A 23,662-nucleotide genomic window follows, 5' to 3' on the forward strand; every position below is an offset into this window, starting at 1 on the left:
CTATGTTAGTTTCTTTCCCAGCCTTGATTCGTTTTCGTTAGCATGCTAGCTTTAGCACACTGATCCTAACCGCGGCATTTTGCACAGCGATCTTAGGTTCTTAGCTTTCCAATGATATGCAGCATGCCCATATTCACTTAGATTTAGGTGTTGAAAAGCGTTGAGAACCAAAACTAGTATCGATTCAGTATCGGATATTTGTAGCCGATACCCGATATTGTATTTTTTTTGTTCAGTATCGACTCCGATATCTTATACCAGTATCGGATCGGTGCATCCCTAGTTTAAAGTCAAGTTTCCTAAATCCTCGGTGCATATGTTTAAGAAATAAAGCTCTATCAGGGAGATCCATGAGGAAACTGTCACTGGAGGATTTAAGGTGTAAACATATATGTTTTTTTTTCGAATATTGGAGTAAAACTAATCTCGTCCTACATTCTCTGTGTTAGCGCTAATCTTTCTGCACACATGTTTTTCATAACAAGAGAACAGATAAAGCACATTGCATTATCACGTGCCACTCTTCAATCTCGTCCGTCACCCTTGAACACGGTTGCGTCACCGAGAGCATTCGACTGAGAACGTACACCATGTAGTTGTTACACGCATTCTTCAAGGCAAGATGTCGGCCGATCCGCTGCACCAAGCACAGACGGAGAAAGCCAAAGGAAAGAATAATAACAATCATATCACAATCAAAATATTCCACCCAATTATCTCATGTCACAGTATTTTCTGAAAGTGTGCAGCCCTGCAGTACTGCCCTATTTTCTATACTTTACTGTCAGCGCCTCGAGTGGATCTCCCTGTGTCTACGCGCACTTGTATGCCGACATTCATGTGTGCATTATGTGTGGGCATGCATGCAGAGATGGGGCTGATGTCATTGAGGGCGCTTTAGCTGGTTGACTGATTTGGATGGGAGCAGTGGAATCGGGCCTGTCTCGCGAGTGCCGAGGGGAGACGAGCGGCGGGAGGAGAGCGTGAATCCCTACTGGATATTTAGGCTGTTTATTATGATAAGCTTTTCACACATGCATCTCATACGCACAAACACGCCAGAGTAAACACTAGTGGGAGTGGATGAGTAGGAATCCAAAGACTTGCGTGGAACAAATTATGCCACATGTAGGTATGGATATTTTTTAATCCTGCCTTCTAATGCCTATATTACAGTGTGCTAAACAGATTATTCCGGTTTCAAAACATGCATGAAAGACAAACCGGACATCAGAGAAAGTTACTGTAGTTAGAAATGTATAACATAAATGCAGTATAATAAGTTATTTTTGAGTATCTGTACTGCAGCATATTGGAGGCGTCACAAGAAGCGCTACAGGAAACAAAAATGGACAAACAAGGGGGTATCCGGGCAAGACTCACAGCTAAGCCACATGTGCCTTCTATCCCTATAGTGTTCTGGCTAATGGACATTCACTGGAGAATAAAACAGATTAACTGCTAAGCTCTTCCCAGAAGATGGTGAAAGACTGTTGTGGAGCGGAGGGAGCTGCTCAGGAGGAAGGAGGAGGGGGAGCTGACCAGTGCAGGACACCATGCTCTGAAACAGGGACAAACCCAGGAGACAGCCAGCCAGGTTTCTCAGGGTGCTACGGTTTCTAATCAAAAACATGGTGGTCAGGTTGGCCCACAGTGACGGCACGGCTCAGTCGCAGCGGCTCAGGACTAACACACAATTTTGTCGTACGGTTGTACAATGACAGATAAAGCACTTACTGACTTATTTTGCTTCAGTTGTAATCTTGTAGAGCACTTTTGACTACATTTAATACAAAAATATACTTTGTACTCATACATTTACTCATACTACATTTCTTTAGATTATGTTCCAAAGTAAAAAGTATGTGTTTTGCTCCTTTTAGCCTAATAATACACACTCTGTGAACAGTAGCTGGTGCAGTGCAGGTGCGCTGTCCAATGCCACTGACTCACAATGAGATAGAAGGTTTGTCATGTTGCCAATTTTTTTTTTTTTTTTAAGCCACAAAGTCAATTTTCCTACCACTTTTTAAACAGATTTATACTTTCTACTTTGAATACTTTAGTAGTTTATAGAGCACATGCCCTTTCAGTACTTTCATTTATATGAGTAGTTTTTGGCCTGTAGCATCTGTGCTTTTACTCAAGTAATTAAATCAAATACTTTTTGGCTACCACTGCTTATGAGCTTAAGAATGTGGCGGACAGTTTTGTTTTCCATATGACGCAAAAGGAAAAAGAAAAATCCATGAAATTAAAAATGTTCACAGATGAAAGCAGTGCGAAAATCAACAGAGATCCAAAACGGGACTGACCTATTACACTAATTCATTTCCAGAGGCCTGCAGTGAATACCATTGATAGTTCCCATACCGCGGTTTGAGAAGCACTTCACTCGCTCAGAACATTTAAACACAGAAGACCGGAGACTTACTACGCTCATACGGAGAGAGATGGCCTGCTCGTTCACAACCTATTAAATCTAACTCCGCGCTCGCTTTCTCCTCAGCCGTCCCACGCGGGAGCCATTGCACCTTTTAAACCCTCGTCTCGCTTAAAGAGGGGCCCAGATGTAAGTCAAGGGGCTGCTTTGGATTAGCCAGAGAGAAAAGCTCATTTCCTTTTGCCATTTTTACGAGTATTTAATTTGAAACAATTAAGATATTACGGTGCGGTGGTTTCGCTACACGGAGTGACAGCTGGGAGCAATCCCATAAACCCCTGGGCTACAGTGAACGAGGAACCTTGTAACTGTCTCCTCCTCTCTTACCTCCTTTTCCGAGATCCGTCTTTGTGTAATTTCACTCGAGCGTTTAGCAAAAAAGGCTCCACCGAGGTGAACGTGTTGCCTCTCACTCGAGCCAATTACTTAGCAGCTCATAAATGCGGGATAAGTTTGGGTGAGAGAACGGACTTATTCCTGTCAGGACTAAAGCGTGCAAAGGCTGGGCGCTTAAATAGCTTTTCTTTCACGTGTTTTATTGCCATTGTACATTAACAGCAGAACTCGCAATCTATGGGATAAGAGCCGGCTTTAGAGGGCAGAATAAGTAAGATGAGAACCACCAATCCTTTTGAAAAACCTCTAAGTAGTTGCTTAGAAACAAAATGTTCCATAAGTTTATTTTTCTTTCCTTTTGCTAAATGGTTCGTACAGGCCGTTCAAATCCAACCGTAGAGAAGAATTGGCCAACACCGCTCTCACTTTTGTTCTGGGTTTTCACGGACTTCCCAAAACTTTCTGCACCTGGGTTCGGGCGTCATATTTTGTGTGCACCTATTGGCACCCTCGTTGCTGACTTGCATGCCAGCTTTTGTCAGCACGAACCCATCAACTACCCTCGGCGGTGGCACAGAAGGGCACTGGCCGAGTCAAATTGATGAAGGCATGCTTGTGAAAACGTCAGAGGGGGGATTATTGAAGGGGCAAGGGTTTATGCTTTTTTTTTTTTTTTTGAGCAGACATCCTACAGGGGGGTGGGGGGTTATGGGACGTCGGATAAGAGTGACCAGGCCACCTTTTCGTGGACACTGAACTGTAAAATAGAAGAGCCAGGGATAACAATAGCGGTGATCAATTGGCTTTGGTGAGTGGTTTCTTTGCAAAACGCCCCCCTCGAATGCCAAGCGTGATGGACGGAGAGCTAAATGCTTGGGTGCAATAAGACACGTGTCCATTTCGGTTCACGGGAGGACACAGTAAAAGCTTGAAATTACTTGGACTAGTACAATTTTGATCATCAATGGCGAATTGTTGTTAATTTCTTGAAATGATCACCTGAAATACACTCTCTATAGCTCTCTGTAGCTGTTATATATTATAGTATGGCATTGATTTGTAATTAACCTTTAAAATATCATCACTACCCCCGGGGTCCATTTTGGTTCATCCTACATTTATTCTCATGTTTCCCATAAGGCTTGCATAACTTGATACAAAATTAGTGTGCATGCTGCATCTTACAGGGCGGAATAAAAAAGAAGTACCCTTTGATTGTTGCTAATGGGGGTAGGGAGAGCTTAAAAGCATCTCTTAGTCTCCATGGCAACAAAAAGAGTTGTTTACGTGTAAGCCTTGTGCATTTCAACATGTTTTCACGAGATGTTCAGTTCCCTCTCTTCGTAAAGGACAAATGCATGTATGAAAATCGAACTTTGAAATCTGAAAGAACCGAGTGAAATGTCAGTCTTACAGATATATTTCCCCCACACCCACGTATTTCACATTTTCTTACTCAATAATGTCCAGTAGCACCACACGTCGGCATGTATGACCTCTTCCGACACAAGACACCAAGGCGTCTCGAGGAAATGATCCGCATCGTCCTTTGCTGGTCTGAAAGGTGATAATATCATTAACCCCTCTGCATACATGTGTTTATCTATCCTCTTCTTCTCGCCCTCCTCCATCCATCTCCATGCGTACACCGCCGCACTCCACGGCTGCCCCCACCGTCCCAATTGATCTTTTAATGCAGCTAATTGCTTCTCAGCTCACTGCGCCCCGACCGTGCCAACGCTAAACTAAATCAAAGCCAGGTCCCGTGATCCCTCCCCCCAACCACCACCACCACCACCACTCACCCCACCCTGACTAAGGCTGACATCATAATAAGGTGATATTGACTCCCCGTGACTCAGTGGGGCTTAGCATGGCCTGACGGGGAAGGGTGTCCGCGACTGGGCGTGTTAGACCGATATGCCCTGGATTGTATTTCACTGTTGTAGTATCAGAGTATATCAAATCAAGACTAAGTGTATTATCTTGAGCTAACCTTTTCTGCGATTGCGAGTATGATAAGGTCATCGGCAAGCATAGGTCAACCAGTGATTCCAAACGACCCAATCAATGTGTGAGTAACTGGTCATTTGTCTTTGGTTTGCAGTATTGCTGTTGTGCCAAGACTTTTAGGCCCATAGTTGCTGGGACAGGCCTATTTCTTGCCCCATAATAGAGGATAAACTTGATCTTGGCCTGGTGTACTATTGGAAGGTCAGATATTTTTGTGAAGTGTTTGAGAAACTATTGGTCTCGATGACTTCAGCTGACTTGTTATCGCATTGCCTCCACTAAACCATTCCTTGCTAGCAGCTGGAAGCGAGTCCAAATCATTTCGTGTCGGTCTTTTTGTTCTGATTATTGAAGTGGGGAAAATAATTAAATGGAGCTTTGCAACCTCCAGTGAGATCATTACCCTGGTCTATCAACCCCTGTGAGCCATTCGTCCATGTCTAAATGACTCTGGTTCGTTTATCCCAAAAATCTAGTTTCTCACCGACTAAACCCACTACCAGATTTCTTTAAACCTGCCAATCCCCACGTAGACAACTCAATAAAGTCCAAGTATTGTGACAACAGACTGCAGTTAGTGGCAACAGCTAATGTCTAAAGGGCAATGGTTGGCACAAACACTCAAAGCTGACGTAATGGATAACCTCCAGCCAATTCTCACAGCACTGCATTGGAATCAAAAGGCAAAGTACTGCGATGTTTATGGATGATTTTGTACTTTTTTAACGACATTATAAAGTTATACGGGGTAGGCTGGTCATAAAGGTTAAGTGGAGCAGGGAATGCATGCCTTTCGATCATGTGACTTTTGTTGTTATGGCTGCCATTTTGAATACTGAAGTAGAATTATGCAGTACTACAACATGTAACAATATCTCTACTAGGATATAAATCAAAGACAACTGATTGACAGTGGCATTTTTATGTACTCATAATCATTGCTCAAGAAGATAACGGTAAAAACACGGCCCCAGAGAGCGAACGTTTATGTGAAGAAACCAGTGAGTCAGTGTTTAAGCTGCTCAAGATGTTAGCATGCTACTGGTTACCATTTAGCTGGTTAGCATTTCAGCTCAGCCCTCTAAAAGAGAAAGCCCCAAACCACACTCCAAACATCTAGAGGTCAGAGCTGAGCTGTTACTGTAGTATTTCCTCAGTGTTCATAGATGTGAGCCACACATGTGTTATTAGTGTTGATGCCAATGACGGTTGATTGATGACAGTTGCTAACCGGTAGCATGCTAACATCTTGAGCAGCTTAAACACTGACTCCAACTGAGACTGTTGACATGACAAACTGTACAAATCACAGAGAAAGGATTTCTTTTTCCTCTTTTATGTGTTAATTTAGTCTGAGGAGTGAAGCAGATCTTTTGTCAATCCTGCTGTAGCTAGACAGACAGAGCTGCTACGTCTACGCCACATTTGCTGATTACATCACATAAACATGCACTCTCTGGGGCTGTGTTTTAACTGTTATCTTCAAGAGCAATGATTACGAGTACATAAAAATGCCACTGTTGCCTTTCATTTTCATCCTGAGTAGAGATAGATAGAGATAGATAGATTGTATGAAGTTCTGCATTATGCTACTTCGGCATTCAAAATGGCAGCCGGAACTATTCGTGAGTGTCATTGAAAACGCATGTACACCTTTTGTTAGCATTGAATTAACATAGTTTCAGAATACACTTAGTAATCGTTTGGGGATTTACAATAAACATGTCAAACATAAACCATGGAGTGATCAGTCAGTGTGTTTAGCATGTGTAATGGTATGTAGAGCAAAGTTGTAGCCGTAGTAGAAATCGTAGTCACAGGAATAGCGGTGTAATGGTAAAAGCAGTTACTTGTGGCAGTAGTACTCTTGTTGTTGTTGTGGTGGTGGTAGTGATAACGGAAAAAGAGGCAGTATATATATGTGTAGCACTCGTTGCATTAGTGGTGTTATCGGCAAACGCTAAATAAGTAGCTTTAAAAAAGTACTAACAGTCTATTGTAGCTGAAACCCCCGGAGGTACTTTGGCTTGTAGACCATCTTTTATGAGTCAGGTAGCTGTATAAACTTGAACAGGGATAATTCGATAATAAAGCGTCGTGAGGAAGATCCGCGCGCCCGGAGGACACATTACATGGCTGCCATTGTTTCAAACTTATGTAGGTCACTCTCTGAATTATAGATGCTATCAAAGACTATCACAGACTCTTTACAGCTGTCTGGCAAAGGTCCAAAAATATTAACCCCTTCTGTCCAACATGTGCACTGCATAATTACGGCTATTAATCATCCCGAGAGGCCGAGGTGGTGGAAGTGCTACAGATTTAGACGTCAGTGCTTCAGTATATTATTAGCTGAGGTAAAGTACATGTAATCTTCACCATAGTACAATCACTAAACTGTATCAACCAGCACAGGACATTGTATAACGTATGAAATGTGCTACAGTATTACGACTTTTACTTTACCTTACTACTACTTCTTAAGGTTTATGTTATTATTACTATTGTTATCATGAAAACTAATACTGCAACCATTACTTTGCCAAAGTGAAAAAAAAAAGAAAACTTTTCCAACTTAAAGAGATGAAGTATTTTACTACTTCCCTCATCTTTCCAGAACTTATTTGTCTTGCAATTTCAGAGCGTCGGAATTTTGGACCAGATGTTAATTGCTCATGAAAAGATGGTCTCTATATGTACGTCGTAATCCATCATGTCTGACAAGGAGAGAAGTTTCAGACGTCTGAAAAGCAAGCGCTGAAGTTTAGCGTCACGTTATATTCGTCATTCCTTTTTCGGAGATCCGGCAAATATCACCTTGGCATTTGTCGCGGTTTATCCCCCACCACCCCTCTCGCCCCCCCTCCCTCTGTTGACTGCTTGGGCAATGGCCGTAAACAAGTCAATCTCCGTCCGTCTCAACACATCGGATTAGATTTATCCGCTTAAAGATAGATTGTTATCCCAAAGTGCGCGGGTCTCGCTTGATGGGGAAATTAATTTTACGATGACTGGTTTACTTGATCAGGGGCCCGAGGTGAGAGGGGAGGGGGGGGAGGAGGAGGTTATAAATGCATCAAGTGCGGGGCGTGAGGAGGAAATAAATAAACACAGGCCCGTTGTGGTGCCGACAAGTAGTTTTTCTCCATCAGGTTTATGCAGTGGGCGATTTTTTTGTCTCAAACTTGATCAATCCTTTGATTCAAAAGGTTAAGAAGGTCGTGCCGTCCTTGTCTCTGTAAACTACTCTGCATTATCCATCGACACATTCCTTCCAATACACACCTCTAATGCAAGGACTTATATATATATATATATGGCTTTGCGGCTGCTCCCGACACGTTGTCTCTCCTCTGCGGCGGCATACATTCTGTTGTCTTTGGGTCGGAGAAACCAGAGTAATGGCTTGAGTGACAGTCATTTGTAAAGCGCCAGCGACTTGTCAGGAGCGAGGCGGCCTGCTCCCGGGGCTAGCACCGGATTGACACAGAGCGATATTGTGTTTTCACGTCTGTCTGCCTCGACGCGAGATGTGAAATTGACCCCCTTTGCATGCTCGATTAACAATGGACTCATCAGCGCTGGTACAAGTTGACATGCTGTCCACTATAGCGGGGATATAGAGCAAGAATATAACAAATGCTCAGACTAAAACGCCCGGGCTTGTGTTAGAAATCCGAGCCAGGAGAAACATATTTTATAGACATGTTCGTATTACAGTGAAAAGTGATATACTTTTGCTCTGGGCTTTTGGTTCCAGAAGTTGAATCACTTGCATGCTGCTGTCTGGTGATTTGCATAAGAGTTGGACTTGGTACTTTAAGCCAGATGCCCTGACAACGTAGCAAGGTGCGTTAACCAAGCGTAGTCCTTGTATTACGTTATTATTATCCACTTTATTAGCTGAGAAGATGACAGGGAACAATTTCCATCTATGAGTGTGTTTACATGCTCTCGAGTATACCGGTTATTAGCCATAATCCGGATATGGCAGTTTTGGGGATATGGTGTTTACGTATATGTAACTGAGAAATTAAGGATACTGTTTATATATATTTCAGCACAATACGCCAACAATATGAAAATCATGGATGTGCGACCGCTGCGGCTTCTGGGCTTGCTCTTTTAAATTCCGACTTTGGACCAGGTGTTTTGCTCATCCTCTACATCCTGAGCTATGGCAGGCGACAACGGCGGAGGATTGTGGGTAATTCTTTACCTTTACTCGTCCTGGGTCGATCTTTGCACCAAGGTGGACCACTGGGGGAAGGTTAAAGTTGGAACTGGAGGGACAGAGTGGTTTTGTTCTTTTCAAGGTTTTCCGTCGTGAACGCAGCGGTTCGATAGCGTTGCTAGGAAATCCAGCTGCCTTTAAACGATCGGCAAGAGTTTGACTTAAATTCTCATTGCAATGCTTTGTTCCATCTAAAATAGTCACTACTTTTATTCTTTCCTATTTTTTCATATTTCATATTCTTCATTCTAGAAATAGGAGCTCTCCGGACTCGCCGCTGCCATGTTTGTCTACGATTAACGGCGCATGTTGCTTATACCGGGAAATAGTGTAGACATGCCGTTATATCCCGGCTACCGTTGGAGAATCCCAGCCGGAGAATACAGGTTTCTCATTACCGGGAACACTGCTGTTTTCGGGTTTCTGTAATCAGGAAACTGCATTTATTTGACCAAAGACAAAACCGGATTATTAAAAATAGCTTGGTAACTAAAGTGCATGTAAACACACTCTATGAGACTTCAGTGATATACTGGGAGAAACATAAATAATACTTAACGTTGACAGATCTGTTAGAGAAACTAACACCTGAAATTCTGTACCGAGAGGTCATAAGTGTGAACCTTTTTATTGTAATGGCGAAAATGATGTAACTCTTTTCACATAATGATTTTGACATCAATAAAAGAGAAGCCGTACAGGAGTCACGCTTGTCTCTGAGGAGTCGACGGTGTAGGTTGTAGGAAGCAACATCAAAGCACTCCTCCATAATTTATCCAAACAGATGCATATGGATATTCCATAGCATTCTTTTGAGTATTTGCATCGGATTTACATAGCACATGCCAATCAGCGCTACACTTTGCACGACCTCTTACTTGTCTGAATGAATGTACGCCGGGGGCAGAATACATTATCAAGTACAATGGCCTATATTGTATGCCGTTTTGTTGTCGTACAAAGCCGGCGTTTGACGAGTCACAGCACTGGTACTCGAGGCGGCTGCAGTGGTAACAGCAAATCACCCGGTCGTATCTCAGCCTTGGCACTGGAGGATTTCTCTGTCTAGGGTCCTTGTTATTGAAGGACATCTGCTTTATAGACTCCACTGTCCTCTGGGTGACAAAGTTCAGCCGTGATGGGCCACCAGTGAGAGCATTGGATAAATCTTAACATTGGCCATCTTTTAAGACGGGCTAGCGCATTACTTGGGACAAAAGTGGAGGGAAAGAAATAAAGAAATCCTACTAATTGTTATCCATTCATTGTAATAATTGAGAAAATGAATATGTGACTTTTAACTCTGTGTAGAAAAATGTACTCAATTCTGGGTTAAAAGGAAATATATTGTCGGGGTGCAGTTCCAGTTGTTATGGTAAGATAATACTTTTTTTTTCTCAGGATTCTTTATCCTTTGTTTACAGTTGGAACATCAGCAATGAAACGGGATCAAAATATGAAAGCAAGTGGCGAATTTCAACGCTATAATAAGCTTATTGTTAGCATTGAGTAACGCTTTACCCTCCGCCCTTGAGTTCAGATAATTATCGCCACCAGAGAACCCTGACTCAAAACACAGCGCCTCCAGACAAAGCTATACCCAGCTATCAGCCGTTCAATGCCAGCGCCAGCATTTCAGGCCAACAGTTCATAACACTCATTTCATCAAGTTTCCCCATTGTCTATTGTCACATAAGCTGCACCTTTTTTTTTTGGGAGAACGCTATAAATTGCGCGCGAGGCGGCTGTATCGTGTTCTGCCCTTAGAAAATAGAACCGGTGTAATGCGTGGGTATAAATCACCCAATGCAGTTACTCAATCAGACGTGTGACATGTTTGAGAGCAGGTAAGAAAACGGATATGCTGACTCCAACCGTCTGTCTGCGCGACCGGGGGAGCACTATTGTTGGGACGCCGGGTGTTCGTGACTGCGGGGCCAGGCTGTTCATCAGATGGCTTGGGTTGCTGCCACAGAAGCAACTTTTTTCTCAAAACACACTTGGTCATAGTCAGCTGTCTCTCGGGGGCCACGCAGTTATGGTGCGCAGCCCTTTACAACAGAGGCTGTGCTCGCTCTTAATAGTTGGCATTGTCTGTGCGTGTACTGCCCGTCATGTATGGGAAATGAATCCTTTGTCAGTGCAATTGGGTGACTGATCATGTAACGAGAATTTACATAAGCCAGTCAAGTGATCTGAGTAAACTTAGTAGATCAAAGCTCTGTTTGCATGTAAGATATCAAATAAGAAAGGTTGCAGCTGCATGGGAACAGCCACATATTTTATTCAAATTTAGGAAAAAGTTAACTAACATAAAGCAACTTCCTCTTGTGGATGTGTGTTGGATACCATGTGATACTTTCACCTTGACAGATCATCATAATTGTCTCTATGCAAAGTGTTTCTCAGAAGTTGTGGCTGATTATGCTGCTGCGGCCTCTCTGACATAGTAGTATTACACACCAAATCAAATCAAAAGGTAAAGTGGGTTTCTTTAACATACAATAACATACAGCAATGGAGGTAAGATATGCTGATTTAGATGCTTGCTTATGTATGTTTTTTTTTTTTTAAAGCAATACTAAGTAATACTAACTTTACCTTAATAAATCTGTTTTGTAGTCCCTCTCGAGGTAATACAAGTGCTGATGGGATGAATGGGGGGTCTTTCATCTCCCCCTGGTGTCGCTGGCCAGAAAACCACACTTCCTGCTTTCCTGCACCGGGTCGGAGCCACCAATACACACTAATAGAATCACAAAGAAGAAGCCAACAGGCTAACGGGCTAAGCTAACTGCGGGCTAGCACCACTTAAACAGTATGTACAGCCAAGTTTGAGTGAAAAAAAAAATCTCCATTGTGTAATTGGGTGTACAATATCCCTCTCTCCCTTTGTCTTTTCTATCAGCGTAGTATTTACTCTCAAGGACAATTAATGAGTAAAAAAAAGCATGCTACGACACCTGCAGTGGTGCTTATGGCCTCTAGGGGCATGAGTTACTTAGTGCTGCTTTAAGAAGTTAAGATGAGATAAGATAAGATAAACCTTTATTGATCTCACAAAGGAGAAATTCACTTGTTACAGTCGGCGTCACTTCACAGTCTTATTGTACAGTCTGACAGCAGTGGGGATGAAGGCTGGTCTAACTGGTCTAAGTTCATGCCTTTACAACTTTTTATATGGTGTTAAAAATGTATTTACTCCACAAGAAAATAAGTTGGGTTACAGTTGCCTTAATTGTTTTCTTCACCAAATCCAAAATGGTATCTTTCACATTTTGTTGTAATTTAAAAATGTTAACTGTCAATCCGTGCCTGCTGTAGGTCACACTGTTTGCTTCAGCTGTCTCTTCTCACTACCGTGGAGTTAGTTTTGGAGGGTTTTTCCCGAGCTGGGACCTAGCTGCTAATGTTGTCTTAACTCACTTCAGCGTCACACCTTTCCCGTTGGAAAAAGGAATAGCGGGGGTCTTGGATTACAAAACAGCGCATATTTGGGATTTTTGGGAATCCGGGGGAAAAGGATCTCCCTGGAAAAAAAAAAGAAGAAAACGCACATCTGGAAGTGGCAGCACATCAGGCTGTTAATTATGTCAGAAAGGTATGGCTGCATTCAAAGAGAGGGAGAGGGCCGTGCAAGGATTTAGAAAAGTAGCTACGCTAGTATTCACCTCGTAACGGAGCGCATTTTCTCCGGTTCGGCTTTACCCAAATCTAAAAGCTTCTGAACTGGAGTGCAACAGTGTATGCCTCATTTGAAAGCCAAGACCTACAAAAGTGATTGTAACTTTGCTGTCACGTTGACTCCAAGCTTTTGTCACATTTTCTAAGCGTTTTGTCATGTCTTCTTCTTTTCTTCTTGTCATTTGTTTGTCAGTATGTGAGTATCCCGTGACGTATGACGTACCCGCTGTAAACCTTCGGGCTAAACTTTTTCGAGCGTGGTCTAAAGCAGGGGCGGACTGGCCATATGTCCATTCTGGAAGAGCACAGAAGGGCCACTGGCTCTCGGGCCACCGGTCTGGCCTCTCGATTGTCTTACCCCCCACCTTAACCGAGCTTTACCCAAATCTAAAAGCTTAAACAAGAAGCATTGAAATAGCGACGAAAACGAGGGTGAAAAGCAACAAAAAAGTGACAAAAACGTGCCGAAAACATGACGACACAGCAATGGAAAAAGCGATGGAAAAAGAATTTAAAAAGTGACAAAATCACGCCAAAAAGCCACAAAAAAGTAATGAAAAAGCAACAAAAAAACAACATAAAATGTGACAAAAATGCAGCGATCACTTGTGTAGGCTTAGCTTTCAAATTAGGCGTTACACCGTTGCTTTCCAGTTGAGAAGCTTTTAGATTTGGGTAAAGCTGAACTCGAGAAAAGGCACTCGGTTAAGACGGGAGGTAAGAGGTTAAAATATGTACTTGTGGAAGTGCTGCATTTACACTGACTTGGGCCAGGCTGGTCAGAGTCCAGGGCCGTTTTTCAGTCCCAGTCCGCCCCTGGTCTAAAGCTTAATCGAAAAAAATGGTGTTGTGTCTGCTGCTGTCGTGTGGGTGAATAATTTTTTTTTTCTTTCATCTGTAAACAAACTACAAGCTTCTGTATGTCGAATATCGTGTTGTCATCTTGCCGTGCCACCTCGTTCTGTGATTGGTCCCCAAATCCATGAGAAAATTTCGGCCACGGTCCCCAGGTCTGCCGCGTTAGCCAGGCTACTGAAAGTTCGGAATGACTTGAGTGTTTGCATGAAGCATCTACGCACGCAAAACCTCCAAAAGTGACGCAATAAAGCAGGCTGCAAAAACTGTCACAGGTCCCTTTAACACGGGCCGTACACGAGATCGCGCTTCTGTCTTTAGCACAAAATCTTTACTCCGAAATAGCCCTTGAAGTCCATGCGCGCATTCCTGTCATAGCACGGGGGGTGGGCGCGAGCATGAGGGGCTGTTCCACAGTGCACTGGGAGCGAGTGGGATCTCGCTGACGTCACCCCACCCCTCTCCTTTCTCTCCCCCCAAACAGTACCCCCCCCCCCCTCCCCTCCCTCCACTCCCACCTCCAGTCCAGCGCACTTGGCTCCTGTGCGCGTGTGTGTGCGCGCGCCTCTCCAGATTTTCTCAGCCTTTGGGTTGTTGTCACAGCGTTGACAAAAAAAAAAAAGTGACAGACCGACGCACGTACGGGGACGGACGGCGCGAGTTTAGAGCTTTGACTGTGTAGTAGTGAGTTAGCGAGGGAGGGAGGGAGGGAGGGAGAGAGAGAGAGAGAGCGCGCGCGAGAGAGAGAGAGTGAGTGTGTCCCAGTCAGCCTCCTCTCCCTCAGAAACGCAACCACAGTCTCGCCACGATCAGTTCAATGAAGATCTGAACGAGACGCGCGCGCACTTGCCCCGGCCGTGACGAACGCTCATGTGCCGCCGCTGCCGCCGCTGCCGCTGACACGGACGCAACCACACGGACACGAGTCGAGGAGAAAAAAGAGCCCGATAGAGCAGCCCGGAAAAAAACAAACAAACAAAAAAACACACGCGGGAGCACAAACTGAACGAGACCTGAGCTGGATTTTCTTTCGCGTTAGAAACAAATGGGACTAGACTGAGTGATATTTAAATACTGGATGTAACAGAAACTGACGACTTGGAAGAAGAGAGGGAAAAAAGGGAGACACTGAGTTTGAAACTGCCTGAAAATGGTGCTAAGGTAAGTCTGTGCAAGTGCTTGTTTGATCAAGGCGAGACCCCTGGCACAATTACGCAGAGACGCTAATGAAACAAATCAGGTGGAGCTAAGTTGTTGCTGCGAAAAAAAAAAACATATCTTGGCGCTGTGATAGTCGCTGGTGTTTCTGCCGTTGTCCCTGTTTAATCTCGAGCCGTGATTCGGGAAACACTTCACGTGGAGCTCTTTAATTGTCTGTGTGAGCCGATCGTTTTTTTAATGTTTAATTGGGAGCGTTTTCTGTCTATGGCGCTGACCACGCAACTTAAACGGCGTAAAAAAACCGCCGAAAGAGACTAATAAGGTCGTCCCCCAGTTAGACGTGTTATTTTAAACACACTGTTAAACTGTGGCACGAGTGAAATGTAAATATGCACTCCGTTTTAGTGGCAGAGCCCTTGAAAGTTGTGGAGAGCCTGTATGGCGAATTTCAAAGTGCATTCCTGCAACTCTCCAGAGATCGCTCCTCTTCTTCCTCTTCTTCTTCTTTGGGCGCCGTATTTTTAGAACACTTGCTTTTTTTTTATTTTTATTTTGGCGGGGTTTAAAGTTGTCCGTGCTGACACATGAAAACAGAAAGGCGAGCTGGCGCACCGTCAGGCGGTCACGAACGGAGGGGATGTGTCAGTCACTGCGAGTGTGGCGTGTGATTCTGCGCGGGCACCTGTGGTCACTGTGTGCGTTGGGCCACTAGGGGACTCGATTCCCCCAGTCTTTGAGAGAGCTGCGCTATACTCTGGGGCTGCAGAAGCTTCCAAAGGTGTCGTAATAGGCAGTGCACATACATTTAACGCACGATGTTGTGTTGGCTAAAAAACCAAGCAGATCGTCTTCACACACTTCCAAAGTCAGAGAAAATATTTCTTGTTGATGATTGAATTATTGATTGATTGATTGATTAATTGAATTAGATTAGTAGCCTATTAAAAATGTATATATTAAAACCAGGATACTCAACAGCAAAGCAGTGCTTATGTGCACCGTAACTAATTACCTATGCCACACCAATAGGAAGCAATTTATTCTAATAAATTGGATATTACCGTGATTGAGGATGGGGCTGCCAACTGTTCCGGTGTGTGTTAAAGCTTGCAAATGAACACATGTGTGTGTGTGTTTGCTCAAGCAACTCCCAGTAAAGAGCCAGTAAGCAGTCTGCAGCGCTCAGCCAGCACCGACTGTCTTGTATGTTTTACAGTGGCCAGCTCAAACAATTAGCACTTACCCAATTTTGACACAGCACAATTAACGCCGTCACCACTCGTTCGATTTCCAATTTTGCTGTTTAAAACAGCAGACTGAGCTCAGAAGAGGACACTGATTGGATAAGGTGTGCTCGGTTTTAAGGGCTGCAATTCGAAGTCGCAGAAAGGAGAATAGTGTTTCAGTTGTGGAAAAGCGGCACAGACAGCCATTTTCTCTATAAGCTGAATCACTAATTTTAAAATCTCTTAGAAATAGTATTTTATCTAATGTCAGAGCAGATGGCATTTGTATTGTAAAGGGAAATGAAAGGAGAGTGCAGCAGAGCTTCTTTTTGTCATTTGTGGTGTGAGTGTGTGTGTGTGTATATCGCAAACAGTTCATGGCATGCAAGCTATTAAACTGAAAAATGATATAAGGCTTTAGAAACCGCCTATGAGGGAGTTGGACCATTTGTGCTTTCCTCTTCTTGTGTTTTTGAGCCTGGAGCTCATTCGGAAATCATATCCAACATTTTGGCAGTGTCTGGGAGGGAAAGGGGTATTTTCTGGACTGTTCGAATAGGTCTGCGGTCTATTTTGTACTTTTGCAGACTTCCCTGCACCTGGCACCATCTCCTTAAAACGAGTAACACTATTAGCCTTCCTCATGACTGCAGAAACACAGTCGCTCATCGCGTTTGTACATTTCCGATGCAGGTGCTTTTGGGCACGAGGCCAAGCCCTCTTCCCGTTGAGGTGTTTTCGGTCCACTCTGAACTGGAGCTCTCTGACTCACTGGTCTGTGTGAAAGAGGTAGAACTTAGAGCCAGAAAAGTTTGTTTTCCCCCCCTTCAATGAGTGTGTAGATGTGGTAGCAGTCCTTCAGGAATCCCAAGGCCAGGGCCCTCCTGTTACAAGGGTGGAATGAGAAATCAACACTTAAATGACAGCAAAAAGAGGATGGGTAAACACAGGTAGCACAATTATCAGGAGCTGTGGTGTGTTGGGAGTGGAGATGGAGAGCCAAAAGGTCTGTTTGCAATCGCCCCCCCCCTCTCAACCTGCCCTCTGTAATCCAGTGGGTGCATTCTACCTTATTTTGTGCCTGCAACAGCCCTTAACAGCTACCCACTGGCTGTCAGGTCGGCTGGCAGGCTGAAGTGGCTGTAGATGCCGGCGTGGCTGATGTAGCGGGGCGAGGGAGGAGAGAAATACTCATGTGTGAAGAAAAAAAAAAAAGAAAAAAAGAAGAGGCAGGTGAGCGGGGCCTAACATGTGCATCTGCGTGTTGTGTGACTGAACATCGGGGGCCTTCAGCCGACTCGGCGCTTCCCTCCGCAGCGACCCGGTTGATGCGTTGTGACAAATGAGAAAGCGGTTTGATTTCGCACAACACTGAGCTGCAGCGCGCCATAATGAAGTGATCATGACTTTACCCTTGGTTCACTTTGGCCCAAGTCCCGCTGTGTTTTTTATTTTTTTATTTCTCACCATCCCCCCCCCTTCCCTCCCATTCAATCGTTTCACTCACTTATTTACTTGGCAAGCATTTCCTCCCGTAACCTCTACTACTGCATAACTAGCGTCAAGGGTGGGTTGCTTGATAAAAACCGCCGCCATGGGGCATTGGTTTTACACATAGGGGAGCGCTAGCGGTTTTTATTGATATTCAAGTTGCCACTCGGCCCGAATAATAATGAGCGTATTTTCACGCATAACCGAGATCACCTCTACTGTCCGTCAGCCTGTCAGGTCAGAGAGCACTGGCACTGGGCTTTAGCGTACTGCGCCGCTGCCTGGGTGCCCCTAATTTGTACTTTTGTTGCTCTTGTTTTCGCCAAACGTCTGGTCCAGCTGTTTTATTGGTTTTCAGAATTTAAACAAGAAGTGTTCTCACCCACACAGCTAACTGCTACCAAATATGCCTGCCACAATAGTTACTATATCGTTCAATAAATGACAGATAAACAGTAGATTGTTTGGCTCAATTATGCATGGTCAGTATTTGCCTAATTCTATGTCATGCTTCATTTTTTGCCCAAAGTAAGTTGTGTCTCATTGTATTTCATGTTAGCTGTGGGATATTTTAAGATTAAGTAACTTCCCCGACAGTACTAGGAAGCTACATCTTAACTTACTAATAGGACATTGATGACGACAAGCCAAACACTGTTAAACGCCCGTGGTCCCGCTTTAGTCCCCGCACACAGTGGGGTCCTTGGCGCGTCAGGAATGGAGGGGCCTGCCGCCCTGCCGCAGCTGTCCTTTGCCTGGAGATCGGGTTTCAGAAAGCCGCGATGGAAGCCAAACGTCTGTAGCCAGTTGTGAAGACACAGGGGGAGGGATTCGGCCTCTGTGAATTTGGATCGGGGTTAGTGGCACTGGCGCAGGATCGGAATGCTGACCTTGACCTCCATTTTGGATGGACTCCTGCCTGGCAACTAACGATACGTCAAATTAACCCCATGAAAACCGAAACTAGCTAATAATATGGTAATAATTTTAGGATTGGGTTTGAATTCTATGAATTTTATTAGGCTGCACAATGTATAGCAAAGCAGCATTATCACAATAGCATTATGTCAAGAACCCACAAAATATTGCAAGATTGTCAACACATCACAATTGGATAAATGTTATTCCATTTTGTTTTGGGTCTGATTTTACTATCGACAAATACTGTATTGTACTGTTATTGTCATATCCCAATTGACATAAACACTATGCAACTTTTGAAGTGAAAAAACCCCAAAACATTCATATTTGTGTATATTTGACCTTTTTGTGACTCAGTGGCGTTATGGGTGCAGCATGGCACCTTTGCTTTCCCTCACAACGGCGTCGATGATGCTCCAGAATCAATTGTTTTGGGGTTTCTGGCCATTTTCTGAAAAACAACTAATCCTGGAGCGCCATAAAGGCCACTGTGAGGGAAAGCAAAAGTGCCACGCTGCACCCATAACGCCACTGTGTCACTCAAATGTCAAATACACATAAATATTACGATTTAATTTTTCACTGCAAAAGTTGCATTGTGCTGCTTTAAAGTGTCAGAGGTAGTGATTGGTCGGGCTTCATTCTGATTGACCGTAATCTCCAAACAATATTTTTTTTCCCCATGTGTCCGCCATTGTCCCGTCCCCTCTTATCTTAATTTTTGGGCAGGCCGAGAGCAGACGCCACGGAGCTTCATTTGAATAACTGGTGAAATGAGGAAATAAAAGCTCCGGGACGGAATGGAAGTGGCTTCAGGCCCTGTGCATTCATGTCACAGCTTTATCAAGCGATTCCACAATGGCAGCCACAAAAGTGATGGAATTTCAATTAAAAATATGACAGTTTGTAGAATTTGTTTCTGCTCGCCGGAGTGCCCGGGGGGCTTGTGTTCCGCAGGCCGAGGGAACAGTGTGGGTGCCTTTGGAAGTGGACGGCTGGGGGGGGGCTCTTGTACAGTAGACATATTTTTCCACGCTCCAATCTCCCACCTACCCGACTCCTTTCACCAGCTAACGGGAACGACTTAGGAGCACTTTTGTTCAGAAGCACACTGCGGTTAGAGCCCCGGAGCCTGGCAGAAAATGGGGTGTTATGATAAAGGCCTGCGCAAGAAAAGGAGTCAAAAATAGAGCTCCTTCCAAGAACAATTACGCTACCTGCTGAGCCAAATAGAAGGGTTCGGGAGATAAGTGCACATGAGTGGTGTTCTGCTCAGACTGGTGGCGAGCTTGTAAAACCCAAAATGTATATAGTATGACCCAAAGGGATTGTAAACTGTCTTGGGTAAAATTTCCTAACACATGCGAGCTGGGAATAAAAAAAATAAGGCTGTTCAAACATGATAAAACTAATCCGGAGAACTAGCAGCTCTCCCAGCCATTGCATAAATAAGTCCAGAAATCCATTAAGTCAAAGAACAAAGGTGATTAAGACTAGCAGCACATGTTGTCCCCCAGACTTTCACATTTTTTGGGGCTGGAAATTAGCACATATTTTCCATTCACCGACTCGGCCATATTGCAATTTCACGATTGAGAAGGGCATTTAATAGTCAATAGATTAGTCATAATTTGAAATACGTTTTTTTTTTTCTTTTCTTCAATTTTTCCCATAAATCTTGACATGACACACGCTGTAATGGGATCCACTGCATCTGGTGCGTTCGCAAGCGCTGGCCCCTGCACGTCTCCACCGAGAAGTTCAAACAAGAATCATGTCCCGCAAGCGATGCAAAGACAAAGACGCATTGAAAACGCGCTGAAATTGCGCGAAACCTAATAGCGTGCACCTTTATATGTCCTTATATTCATATTCAAAGCTTGCGTCGAGGCAAGGTTAGGAGTCAATGTCTAAATTCTGTGTAACCCCAGCATTCTCCCTCTACTCAATCTGCAATTACAGCGGGCTGCTTTGAAGAAGCCAGGCGGAACTAAAATGACTTTTCATGTCCGGTATAATGACTGCCATTTGGAAGCAGACATGGAGAGAGAGGGCGAGAGAGAGGGAGCTACAGAGGGGAGAGTCAATAGAGATCAAGGGAGGGGCAGGAGGGGAGAGGAGAGCGGGACAATCAGAGGAGGAAAATGGCTTAGGTCACCTCTGGTTCTGACCAGACGGCCCGAGCCAACCAGCGCTCTCTCACTCATTCCCTACACATGAGGCCACACTTAGGCCCATTATTTCCTCCTCTGCTGCTTCCCTCAAACGTTCGACTTCATTCCCCGGTCCATCCTTCAGATATTTCTCCCCCTTTATTAGCCATCAACAGAAGCTTAGAGGCTGTGAGACGGATTCCAGGACACATGGCAATGGGGAATCGCTGAATATTCTGTTTGCAGTGGGCCACTGGAGCCAAAGTTTGTCATCACCTGCACTCGCCGCTGCCTATCTTTTTACCCTGTAATACGTAATGAGGCCAGACACTCGCACTGAAGTTACCGCTCACACTGGATGCCGCGTTGGTAATATTTTATTTAGTCTCTCATGGGGAGGCTGGTCTCAAGAATTTCATGCATGCATTTTGCAAAGCAAATGGCAGCCCTGGGGGAATACAGGGCTCTGTGTGGGAAAGAAACAAGCACGTATCAGACATTAATGCCAGTCACAGTGTTTCCTCGCACGTCGTATTTCAACATCGTTTTTGTCACTTTTCCCGCCGTAGTAGAATGAGTGGATGCGGCTCATACAGATGTGCCTCAATGGCGCTGACAACTTCATTTGATCCACGGGCCTTTGTCTTTTTCATTCACTGTTTCCTCCTTCCCTTTCTCGCACTTCATTGTGATATTTTAAGGATGACAGATGAAGGTTGTGCTTCAAACAGCCGGCACAGAAGAACGGGTATATCTTTCCCTGCTCTTTTCATGTATATTTCACAAAGTATTTCAGAGGGGTTTCGAAGAGTTGCATCAGGCAGCACAGACTTGTTTATATTTAGTCCGGCTCGAAAACGATTGTGATCATGACCCCGGCATTGTATTTATAGTCTTTCAATTTTAATCTTACATTTTATAGAGTCCCGACAGAGTCCCAAACTGGCTGAGGTATTTAAACTAATAAGGCAGTGTGGGATAAGTATCCTCCAGGTATTCACAAACGTTTACAGCCCCATGAACCCATTTAGAATTTGTCTATATTTGGCCCGGGGCATATGCAAATCTGTCTGGACGTGAGATGGCAACAGTTAAACATAGAAAGGCAGTTAAAGTGGAGCTGTTAAGCAGACTTGGGTTACTCTTAAATGAAGCTAATGCAAAAGGATAAAGATACCGCGAATCCGTTGGGGGTTAAAGTTAGCTCCGAATGGTGTGAAGCAACTCGCATGCCAAACCCAGTGAAGTCACCAAAATATTTACAAGAAACGCAGGACCGTTCTGGCTATTACTGTCGCCGCCAAATCAAAATCTGAAAGTCAGAATACCTTTTCTTACAGATATGACTAATCTCCAGGTGCGGAATGCGATCACCTATCCATTAAATCTCTGAAACCTCAAGGCTACATTTCTTTTTTTTGGAAAATTCCTTGACCTTGAATAGAAGAATTTTTTCCGCATTATTCCAGTTCAAGGGAGCCTGTGTCAAGTACGGGCCAGAGTAACCCAAGTTGCCACCCTTAATCCTCCACCTAGCGCGTCCCTGTCCTTGCATGCGCTCTCTCGTCGGGTTACCCTAAAGAAACATTCCAGGAGTGCTTCAGCACATCTGAAACGGGACACCTGCGTGGCCCTGCGACTGCGTGGGTGTCTGACAATGAGAAAAGGGAAAGTCTGAATGTGGGAAACGGTGGAATAGCACGCGACCGTGGTGGTTTTCGATTACATGATGCGCCGGGGAATAAGCCAAAGGGAAAGGTAAGACGCCGTGTGGCACTGGCGGATTTTGTCGATGGATGTCCTGGGATAATTTTGATCGAGCACATGGAGTACGAGAAACGCTCAGACCCTTGCCAAGGCATCTCGAGATGTAGCGTCTGACTCCTTGTTGTGACTGGAGGTTTTGTGGATTAATATTAGCCTCTCTCCTTGGTCACTATCAGCCTCTCTTCTTGGTCACTATCAACATTATCAAGATCCTTCATGAATAAGTAGGTATTGCTGTATTCAATAAGACAGAGTAGCAGGCGATTCTTCAAATGTATGAATAGATACTGGCCATAGTATCAGCCAAGACCTTAAAGGAACAGGCTATTGTTCTTCCATACTGAGATATGTTCTTTCCTGAGCTTGGACCAGTTGATAAGTACCTGTCTGGTCTTTGTGCGTGCCCTCAGTCACTCAAAACGACCAAAGATGTTGCTAGCATTTGGCCTATCCCAGCATATTCCTATGGCTCCAAACGAGGGTGAGGTTAGAAGCTACCACGCTCTTCCACGGGCACGCACAAAGACCAGTCATGAAGGTATCAACTCGTCTAAGCTCAGGTAAGAACATATCTCAGTATGGAAGAACTGTGTGCCCTCAGTCACGCAAAACGACCAAAGATGTTGTTAGCATTTGGCCTCTTCCAGCATATTCCAATAGCTCCAAACGAGGTTGAAGTTAGAAGCAACCACGCTCTTCCACGGGCACGCACAAAGACCAGACAGGTACGTATAAACTTGTCTAAGCATTACCTTTAAGAACATATCACAGTATGGAAAAAAATGTGGACTGTTACTTTAAAGCAGGCTTGTCACGTTGGGCTAACATTCACATCGTAAGTGCACCAACGGCAGAAAAATGCTCGCTCTTTCTCAAAACTACCTGGGAAATAGTTCACGTTTTATTGCTTGCCCCAGGTCTTGACAAGGAAAAAGGTATCCATTACAGCAAGGCTTTCAAAATGCAATAACTCACTGAGAAAGCTAATATGCATCAGAAGAAAAGTGTGGATTGATGGCAATTTAGCAGTTGATGTTGGCCGTCTCGCCTTGAGCTTTTAAAATTGCAAATGCCTTTTCCTCCTGCCATGGTTAATTTGCATTCCCGTGACAATGCACCAAGTGTGTGTTTTACAGTAGTCGGCTTTTTTAATGGCACAAAATATCGAGAGGGTTTTGTGAGTCATACAAATGTGCTACAATGACTCTTGTTTTCTTGGTTCCAGTGCTTGGTACATCTCAGTTTTTTTTTTGTTTTTTTTTTTGGGGGGGAGTGCCTGACCATGTACTGTCTCATGTGTTGACAAAACTTAAAAGCGTGCAATGGGGACATCCCACACTAGCTGCTGGTGCTTCCCTCGCTTGCACTTGCTCTGCCA

At 44.3% G+C, this 23,662-nt stretch overlaps 1 protein-coding gene across 39 annotated transcripts in view; it reads left to right on the forward strand.

Annotated features, from left to right (window-relative positions):
• The window catches only part of LOC306980831 (receptor-type tyrosine-protein phosphatase delta), a 441,722-nt gene that overhangs the window by 279,209 nt on the left and 138,851 nt on the right, over positions 1 to 23,662 (forward strand). The window contains exon 1 of one of the 39 annotated variants that reach the window (XM_079580283.1): positions 14,268 to 14,726. The exons of the other annotated variants lie outside the window; for them this stretch is intronic. The gene's annotated coding sequence lies outside the window, so the exon portion shown is untranslated. Of the gene's footprint in view, positions 1 to 14,267; positions 14,727 to 23,662 lie in introns of those variants that run through there. 39 annotated transcript variants of the gene reach the window in all.

This window comes from Gobius niger (assembly GCF_951799975.1).
Source record: "Gobius niger genome assembly, chromosome: 21".
In the NCBI taxonomy this organism is placed as follows: Eukaryota; Metazoa; Chordata; class Actinopteri; order Gobiiformes; family Gobiidae; genus Gobius; species Gobius niger.